This window comes from Anas platyrhynchos, chromosome 12, assembly GCF_047663525.1.
Source record: "Anas platyrhynchos isolate ZD024472 breed Pekin duck chromosome 12, IASCAAS_PekinDuck_T2T, whole genome shotgun sequence".
In the NCBI taxonomy this organism is placed as follows: Eukaryota; Metazoa; Chordata; class Aves; order Anseriformes; family Anatidae; genus Anas; species Anas platyrhynchos.
The window spans coordinates 3,765,341-3,776,050 of NC_092598.1; the positions used below are offsets into that span (position 1 = coordinate 3,765,341).

Sequence of the window (10,710 nt, forward strand, 5' to 3'; positions counted from 1 at the left end):
GTAACAGTAAAATAATTATCTGCCCTTCACAAACGTGAATCTGGAATCTATGAGTCCTGGCAAAGTCCTGCAGCCAGCCAAAATATGTTGGAATATGAAGCTTTACAAGGTTATTTCTTAAAATTATGATCTCATTCTAAAACCAGGAAAACATCATATCATTTTTCCTTTCTCCAATCAGATTTAGTTCTTTCTTTCTCATACCACCAGTAATGAAGTACTTGCAATGCCCTGCATGTCCTTGGGTATCATCACAGAACTCTGCCTGAACTTGGTGACCAATTCTGTTGACAATGCACAAAAAGGAAGGTGATTTAGCTGCTTTTCTCCTAGCAGGATTGCTTCTCCAAAGCTGGAGGAGAGCAGCATTGCCAATAACAGCAGCAGTTCTGAGTTCAAGCTACAAGTCAGAGGTGCTGAGTAAAGTGGTACAATTTTTACCTTAGTCATTGTTTAGAATAGACTCTGCTTTCAATTGATGCCCTCAGATAATCTTGTGTTTAGATCACATCACCTCAAGTGCTCTCCCTGTTTTTATCTGCTGATGCATTTAAAGATGAAACAAGTAAACATCTGTATTGATTTTTCAATCTTTTGCAGTAGCATACGATCAGCAAAGCCTGGAGGAGAACACAAGCAATAATACACCACACTATCACCAAATGAATAAAAAGATGTACTATATTACCTGGATCCATCAACATGGACTGATACATTGAAATGAGACCTGAGAGGAAAACAGGCTGGTGGAAGTTCTTGTCAAAAGGAAAACTGCTGCAGAAGTAGTACAAAATGGCAGCACCAAGAAACCACAGAAACAATCAGAGAGTTGCAGAGTTATGAAATCTTGTTATGTATAAGATTAGGAAGCAGGGAGTTGAAGTAGACCATCGAGAATGATACTCAAGCAACTTGACTGGTATTTCTGCTGCCTATTTTACTTGATGAGCTTATGCCAATTTGAGTTATTTTATATTATAGATAAAAATCTTTTCATATTTCTAATCCCTTCAGCAGATTAAATGTTGTTAGAAGGAAAATTTTCATCCCTACACAAAGCCTGGATGCAACCATTGAGTTTAGTTATCTAATTGAGGTTGTCAGGGTTGAAAGATTGTCCCTTTTGGCCAGCTATAGAGTCAGAAGAGAAGGGCAAGGAACAGGAGGGAGTCAGGCTTTCTGAGCCTGATATCCTTTTTCTATCACCCTCTAAGTAGCTTCTTGTTTTCTGCTATCCAAATAAATAGCCTGGAATGACCACATTTCAAATCACTCTCCTTTCTTAACAGAGATGGCTGAGCCAAGTGCTGCCATCTACTTAAGTCTCTCTGCAACACTTTTAGAAAGGAAAGTTCTAAACAGCAAAATCTTGGAGGCAGAATTTGTCCTGTTCAGTCCATAAATAAAATGTCTGCACTAATGTAAAATTACCAAGGAACTGAAGTTTCTACAGCCCATGTATAAAACAAGAACTTACCAGAGGTAAGAAAGCATTTCAACAAAATACAATGATAATATCTGTTTTCCCCAAGAAAAAGGGTGCTTGGAGACATGCTTATTGTATTTTATTTTATTTTTTTTTTCTGTGAAATAGTTAAAATGAACTACAAGAATTCTGACTTCAGTACACGAAGAAATATCACAGCCACAATGAGCCTTCAAATTCCCTTTTCCCTCTCACTCGCTGCCATACATTTATATGTAACACAACTGCCTAGTTATTTCCCTGGCAGGCAATAAGAGACCAAGTGGTAATTAAGTTACCTCACTCGAACGTCGGGTGTATTTTGAGCCACGGCAATATCTCAGCATCTCACATACCTTTCATGTCCTATTGTTTAATTATCAAAGGAGCAATGAAAAGGAGAACAGGAATGAGGTGTAGATGAATATGAATTATTGAAAGAGACTAGGAAGAAAGCACTGCAGAAACAGGAGTATCTGTCATTCAAGCTCTGCATAAGAGGCCTTAAAGAACAAATGAGAGAAGTGAATGTGAAAATGCTCTGACTGGTGTTTGTACTGCTCAACAGAGAATAGGGGGTGTTTGAGCTCCTGCTCAGCTTTCCTCTCTGCACCTTGGGGAGATCCAACACTGGGGCAATGCCTAACAGTACCCAACAGGCACCCCTGGTTTCTACACAGCTTTGTTGTGTTGTCATGGCTTCAGGAGGGACCTCAGGAGAGGACTGTGGGACCCTGGCATTTGCCAACTCCCCTCTGTCTGACCAGCCCTTCAGCACCATTATTTCAGTGCAGTGCGTCCTGCCCTTTGTTAACCCAAGGGTAAAATCTGGGTCAACATTCTCTCCGGCTTACCCCAAGGGCTTTCACACATCCAGGTCAGCTTCTGGCTGCTAACAACTCCTGGCTGGGCAAGGCCTCGGGACATAAGAGCAGCTTCACTGGAAAAGTTCCCTTCCACTCAGAAGCTGAAGTATTCATTTATTTATTTAAGATGTTTTAGTTAAGATGTTTTCTGTCACCTATCCTGAACATATAGGCCGACTCTTTGTGGCTTTACCTGAATCATTCAAAGCAATTATTTTCTTTTGCTTCATGTTAACACCCATATAACAACTGCGGATGGTTATCATGTCATTCATAGTCTCTTAAGCTCTGTTTTTATTTCTTTCTCAAATTTTGTCCTGAAAGACCAAAATTTCATGTCTTTAAATAATTCTGCAAACACCACCCCTTTCACATTCTACATATCTTCTTCAGATAATGAAATGTAAAGCAACATGAACTGAAAACTTAACACTACTTCAATTCAATCCACAATCCATCATCTTTTAAAATATCTGTACAAGCATCTTTTGACTACTTGGTGGATGGACTACATGAATGGGGTCACTATATGTTTTGCTTTATGCTAGCTACCCCATCATATTAAAAAAACAAACAGCATTTCTGCTTTCCAGACATTTATTTTCCTCTGCATTCATCTCTCTTCATACTTTATGGCTATTTTCCTTTAGATTATCCCCCTACACTGGACATATTAGTCTGTTTTTCCCCATGTTCAGTCTAATTTTATTAATGCCTACCATTTTCTCTAATCTCCCTAGCTCTATCACTGTCTCTCTTTCTATCCTCCCAGACTTTTCCCTTGATTTTATCATTAGTTAATGCATATTTGTAGTGTTTACAACAAAAGTTGGGTTATAAATGTGAATCACATATCCATTCATTGCCCAGCCACCGAGAGTCAGACATTTTCCAAATCATTGTGCTGACAATTTTAACATTACAATAAATGAAACATTTTTCTGATTATTTTTCCTCTCCAGTATTTCAGCACTTGCAGATGACAAATCCTCTGACTTTCCAGGAGAGAAGAAGGTAGAGAATACAGATTGAAACCAGAGTGACCAGTTTGCAAGAGCTAATGGCCCAGAATGTCAATGTTGTGTGGGAAAGCTCACAAGGGGCACTTTTACGTTCCTAATCCTTGTGCAGTTGCATGTCAAGCCAGCCCCCTAATGTACCTTAAAGTAATTAAAAAGTTCCTCTACATGAAGAGCTGACAAAACAGCCAGAAATCAGGGAAAGGTGAAAAATACCATTTTAGTGGAAAGTGTCCATCTTTTGTCAGCTGGACAGGAACCTGAGCAATGATATAGGTTTTGTACTACTGAAGCTTTTTATTACTGAAACCTTGTAGTTCTGCAGGCTGAGAGGGGTCGCTAAAGCAAATTTCCTTAATAAATAATTAAATAAATAAATAGAGAAAGAGCTTGTAGGGAATAAAATGCAAACCAAGGGCTTACTTTTGAAAATAGTTCTAATTCAGCTCCTAATTCACTTTTGAAATAGGAACCTGCACCATGAAAAACAAAGAGTAGTTGTTGTCAGATAGAACGAAAGATGGGTCTGAAATGGGGGCTTGAGGGATAAGCTTGGGTTCTCACCCAAAGGTGGGTTTAAAAAAAATGTTCAGTGTTGATCTGATAATTTTCTCACCAAAGGAAATGAAGGAACTCCGAGAACCATTGCAAGGAGTGAAAATTCTCTCTTTTCCTCTCAAACAGAAAAGTTAAACAACTATTCAGAGCCCACTGGATGGGGATCTTCCCACGGGTTTCAAGAGGTCAAAATGCAAGCACATAGCCTTTTTCAATTAGTTTGACTACAATCAAATCATAATATCTTTGTATTTAGCCTGGATGAAGCTAACATTTCATTGATTAAAATAGATACAGATCTCAATGAGGAACCAGCTAAATTATTAAAAAAGAGCTTAAGGGTACTTTTAACAAGTGCGAGGTACTATGTGCACAACAATGCATTTTATGTATATTGCTTTTTAATGCAAGGCCTGAAGCCTTAGGAAAAAAATAGAATGATTTATTTATTTATTTATTTATTTTTAATGTAATGCATCATAAATGCAGAGCTGGATTTGTATGGTAATTCAGTTGAGCAGTATTGTATTAGGAAAAACTAGATGAAGTAATCAATCTCAACAGTAACAACTTTAAAAATATTTTCAGACCTTCCTTTGTTACTTTTAAATGATTTGAGAAATAAATCCTAACAGGAGAGAGGAAAAAAAAATCAACGACATTCAGTATTCAAACCCACCTCACCTGCTTAGTGATTCACATTTCAATCTGGCAGTTCGTCACAGTAGCTAATGTAATTTTAACACCGTTTCTGTTTTCCATTTGAAAACTGAAAGCATAGCTGTATTTGATTCTTGAGCTATACGACTTTAGATAATCACTCTGACTAGTAACTTATCCGCCTATTAAAAAAAAAGTCTTCTCCAGCACAGTTAATTGAAGATCAACTTCTTAATGCCTCCTGTTCTTCTCCCTGTCTGGGAGCTTGCTGCTCTGTCTTAGTAACAGAGTTCTCCTTACAAGACCACAGGAGTTATATTTATTTGACTTATGAGTAGGAAACAAAGACACACAGATATTAAGTGATGTGTCTGGGATGACAAGGAAAGATTTTAACAAAGGTAAGAAAGAAACTTTTTCTGTATTGTAACCACAATATTATAATTTCTCTTTCAATACTGCATCACCTGATGGCAGGTATTTTAGTGTGCACAGTAAGTCAGGTGTGTGTTTATGTACATAAATACCTGTGATCCCACGAGCTCAAAATCAATGGTATCTCAGGCATAAATACACTCCCAAGTGAGCATTCTCTTAAGCATGTAACAATAACATTCAAGCCACTTGAAACTTCCAGTTAAGTTTCTTCAGTTTTTCTTCCTAGCCAATTTCCATCACCTTCTTCTGCCCATTTTCTTCAAATTTTGAAGCGAGTGTTATTTTCCCTAACTTATGGTGGCACAAATACAATTTCTTTTTTACCTGCCCCTGTGCAGATAGCTTCTCAGTGAAACAAAGGTTTCTTTTTTTCATCATGTGTCTTGTTACTGACTACAGAAATGCATGAAGATAGTAAAAGAAAACCAAACCAAACCACCAGAAAAACTACCTCAGTACTCAGATGACAGTCAAATATATGTTTTTTGGAGGGTCTTTGGAAATAGCAGAAGGTATATCTGTATGTCTGTATCCTGTACTATCTACTGGGCATCTATGGTATTTCAATGATCCTGAGGTCAGCCATTGAAATGACTCCTTTAATATCAGCCATGAAAATGGTGTGATTCATAAATGCCTTGGAATTTTGAAATGAAAAGCACTGGGTGAAAAATAAAGAAGTTTAAATGATTTCCAATTTTTATCTCACCAAAGGTTTTACGATGTCAAGATGTTCTCTACTTCAATAGATACATCAAGACCCACAGTCTAAATCTGCCTGTGGAGTAAGAGAGAAAACAAAATGCTTCTCCCAAATAAATCTTCCATTTATTAACAACAATCTCATATTGATTATCACCAGGGTCTGCGTTAATTCCCTCAGTTGCTAGGATCTCAGTAAGGACGAAAATGCAGACTGTATATATATATATATATATTTTATATATATATATTATTAAAAAATATATATATATTAAAAAAAATATATATATATATATATATATATTTATATATATATTTTTTTTCCCTGAGGTGCATGCAGTTAGACAGATGTGCCCTTTCATTTGGACTCAAGGGAGGGAAGGTTGCATGTGTTTCCCATAAAAAATTTTGGCACCTCTAAGGGACCTGTGCTCAGAGATGGTAGAAAAACATCTTCCTGAAATGCTCAACTAGTGTGTAGTGCTCAGATGAGACTGATCACCAGAACTGATATCTGGAGGGAATTAATCTCCAGATCAGGTTATGAAAGACTTTAGATTGTCTTCCTCTGAAGCACGACTCTCAGATTACCTGGATGTTTCACTTAATCAATCTAGGTGGACAGATAATAGCACTCAGCTCTAAGCCATGGCATTCAGCTCTGTTTCATCTGCCCATGCCACACAACATTGTAATCCCTTAAACCTAAGTGATTCAGCTCTCATGTGAAAAATGCTTTGGGATTGACATAGGAATGATTATCCATTTGAAATTAGTTTCCCTGGGTACTATCCATTAACAGGTACAATTTTCTAGGCAGTCCAGAGAAGATGAGTAGAGAAAACTTCAGAAAATGTAACAGAAGTTAACTCCTAGGTTCAGTCTTTGTGCATGGAGAAGAGTGAAAGGACACAGAAATTTGTGCATTACGTATCTTTAACTTCATTACCTTTATATAGCTAACAAATGCTTAGAATAATTCATTGGCTTTAGTGGTACTTTGCATACTGAGAAGGGGCTTGTTTGGCTTTCATGAAACTCAACAAAGAAAAAACAAACTACTTTCACAGTGATGGAAAGAAGGAAGAAAACACTGCCAACAATACACGTGACTCAATAAATCAAGGGCATCCATTGCCTGATTTACCACATACTCCTGGGCAATTGCTAGCATTATTCTACTGGAATCAATAATTCTGCAACTCACTAAGGCTTGAATAATGAAGAGGTGAATCCAGCCCTTTACTGTCAACTTAATTATCCAAACAAACTAGGCATTTGGCAAGAAAGGATATTTCTATTGCTCCATAAAGACAAATTATGAAGGAATAAACAGGAACATGAAGCTAACATTGTTAGACTGAATAAAATATTGACATAAATCCTGAAAGTTTACCTTGCAATGTGCAATACGATAATTAAACTAAGAAAAGAAAGCTAAGCTCTTCTTTATGCCCAATGAATAATATGAGGATCTGAAAAGACACTGAATTTTCATGTACCAAGGCTATCTAAATCCATTTACTTCCAGAAGTTTTAACCACCTGTGAACACAATGGAAAGTATTTAAACTAATTTTGAGTTTTAAAATGCTCTTTTCAATTCCATGCCAATTATTTTGCAAATAAAGGAAAAAAAAAATATTTTTGTCACAGGGACTCATATGGCATAAACAAAAAGAACCTGGGAAGGGACAGGTCTGTACATTAGCTGAGGCTTAAAGAATTAATCTTCACAGGCAAAAGGCAGCATACTCAACATATTAAAAAACAGCACACAATAATTAAGTGATGAAATTGCAGCAACTCAAGATTCAACAATGTGTTAATTCCTAAGTCAATGAATGAAGACAGTATAGGTTTTAAAATTTCTTTCATTCATTTTTTTTTCTCCTTTATGTGCCTATTTCTTCTGTGCATTCATATGTCCTAAAATAATTATTTTGATTTACACTTTTGTTTTCTGACTTTAAAAGCCTGAAATGCATCTTCTGGTATAGATGTCAGGGAAAGTAATTATCTTTGTGTTATATTTAAGTATTACAAAAAGCCTGGTTGGGAAGAAAGGAAGATTGACAACACACTGCCTTTATTAAATTATTTGCCTGCTCCCTGCAGAATGACTGGAATACCTGAAAGCACATACAGTTTCCAAGTGTACAGTCTACTCTTTTGTGAGATTACCCATTATAAACAGACATAATTAATCTTGAATAGATATATAAAATACATATACATACATATATAATCAGAGTTTTATATCCAGCTATTTTTTTTGCTGTTCTGACAGAGAAATACTGTCAAGTAACTAACTAGTGCATGATCAACCCAAAAAAGCATGACCAACCTAGAAGAGCTTAGGCCACCCTCCTCTGGTTTCTTAGCATAAAGACTTCTCCAAGGGGTCACACCAGGGTCTGTGTAGCCCCCATGTACATCATCAGAAATCTAGAAAAAAGCAGAGTGACAATTCTGGCATTTCCACTAAAATACCTTCCTGCTGCCTGGCAATTTTTTCTCTGATTTTCCATGCCAGAGATTGGATCTACATGGTGGACCTTCCTTGCTTCAATTTGTTCAGTCCTTTTCTGAATTCTTTACACTTTTGTACACAATATTCTGTGCCAATGAACTCGAGTTTTATTATGTCCTTAGTGAAAAAAAAATGTTGCTTCTGTATATATAGATTCTGTATATAACTGCTGCTTGATCCAGGATTCTGGCACAATTACAGAGGAAAAAAAAAAAAAAGCAGGAGATAAAATTGCAGGTAAGCAAGATATTAGAGCCAGTGACTTTCACCGTCTTTCCTATTTTCTACAACAATTAACCATTATCAATACCGAAATGCTAATGCCATAAATAACTTCATTATCCTACTATATGGGAAAAATCTGTTCACTTCAGTGGATATCTTTATGAAATTCTCCTCTGCGTTTCACACGGACATGATGATAGCCTCACCATCATACCCACACGGTTTCGAGCCAGTGTACTAGATCTCCACTGTGCATTTCAAAATTTGAATTCCATCAAATACCGTACAGCCAAAATTGAAGCTTTAACCTTGGTTTACATAGGGCTAGGCTTTGTCTGGTCTAAGATACTATGGTAGAACGGCAAAAACAGTAAGGGGAAACAACGGAGGAGACAGGAATGTCATTTATATATTAACACATAAAAAAAGCATATGGAAACTGCATTTAAGGCATAAAGGGTGTGTAAAAGAAGTTGATATGACCAGATGGCTAAGGAGCAAGGAGAGAGCAATTCCAGGAACTGCAAGGGGAATAACAAACAGAAAAAGAGAATAAAGATTATAAAGCTCATACTGAATAAGGCAAATCTAAGGGGAATTTAACAGGAAAACTACAGACGTAGTTATGAAAAAGAAAAAATAAATAAATGTAAAAGCAAGTCAGCAGAGGTTTGAATTGAGCCAGAAATATGATTTCGCACCTGGGGATAGACTTCAGTTTTATGGTCTTGGCATTAACAATTTTAGAAGCTGAAATATTAAGAAAGATCTCCTATAAATATAGTAGCAGGATCTGGGAGAGCAGAAGGCAGAGACTGGCCAGAGAAGAAGGACGGGTCAAGGAGTAAGCTATATATTTAAGACTTTCAGAGATGGGTTCAGGGCTTGGCTTCCTCAGACACCAAATAAAGCATTTCCCTTTTTGGTGTCTTCATTTCCTGCTAATAAAACTAAGATAAAAATATTTCTTTCCTTTCTGTCTCATTTATGAAGACAGATGGCTCTTAAGGACTGACTGACAGATACTGATATGGTTCTAGTTCTGGCAATGAGGTCCTGATCTAGCTACAGACACAGCTGCAAGTCCCAGTAAAACAAATATTAGGGTGCCCAGTATTGGAGATGAAGTTTTAAACAATTAAACATTAAAAAATATGTATTTCATGTTAAATAAGTATAACACTCAAATTACTGAATTATGTACAAGATTTACTCGTTGATTTGGATTTATTCACCTTCTTGTCAGCCAGTTCCAGAAATATAACCTTTAGCAAAACCACACAAGGGCTTCACAAGGTGAGAAGGAAATGCTAATTGGTTTTATCCTTTTGTGAAACAATCCATCCAAAGTTAATTAGAATAGGTTTGCTTTTTCTTTGCAAAAATAATCCATAAGAAAGACTGATAGGCAGAGCAAACTGCGTCTTGCACAAAGGTGGTAGGATTTAAGTGATTTTGAGCTGTGCTCCCAGAACTCAGTTGCCTTCAGGCATCTATCTGGTCTTTCTCAGTAAATGGCATAATTAGGGCCTGAGTGTAAACCCCAGTGGTGAAGCCTGATAAGAAGTTAATCTTCTGGGCACCACGTGGGCCAAGAGAGATGTGCCAAAAGGTCCAATTAGCAAAGGTTTCCTGTCCTAGGCTGTGCCACAGCATTGCTCAGCACTGATAAACAGCTGCAGGATTTGCTTCCGAGGTGCCTCAGTTCAGCCGTGCACAAGTCCCACACACATCACAAGGGCAAACAGCTCAGTGCAAGCAAAGGGCACCACCTGCACCTTGTACCCACTGTGCAAATGGCACAAACACAGCTTTGTGAGCCAAACACAGCCACTTCTTCGTACACACAGTGGGACATGAAAATCCTATAGAAATAGGATTTGGGTTTAGGGGTTTCAGCTGCACTGGGTATAAACTAAGGCATTTCTCACTGAATTTAGGAATACTAGTGAGGGCACTTGTCATTAAGATCTACTCATAGGCCTCTTGAACCTGCTGATGGAGGCCAAGCCAGCAGAATACGGGTCAAATCCATGTCATCCCAATTTTAGGCTGAGGCAGCCCAAGACCTACCAGCAGTATGAAACCCAAAAACGTTACAGCAAGCTCAGCCCCCCACAGCCACGTATGAGAAAGTGAGAAGAGGGTCCTGTGTGATTTCCCATTGTCTGTACAGGAGAGAGGAGAAAGTTCCTGGCTGTTGGAAAAGTACCACAGAGCTGCAAAGAGTGATCAGAACCCATTC

At 37.5% G+C, this 10,710-nt stretch overlaps 1 protein-coding gene across 3 annotated transcripts in view; it reads right to left on the reverse strand.

The window, feature by feature from the left end:
* WFDC1 (WAP four-disulfide core domain 1) overlaps positions 1 to 10,710 on the reverse strand; it is a 114,684-nt gene that overhangs the window by 64,372 nt on the left and 39,602 nt on the right. The gene's annotated exons all lie outside the window — the stretch shown is intronic.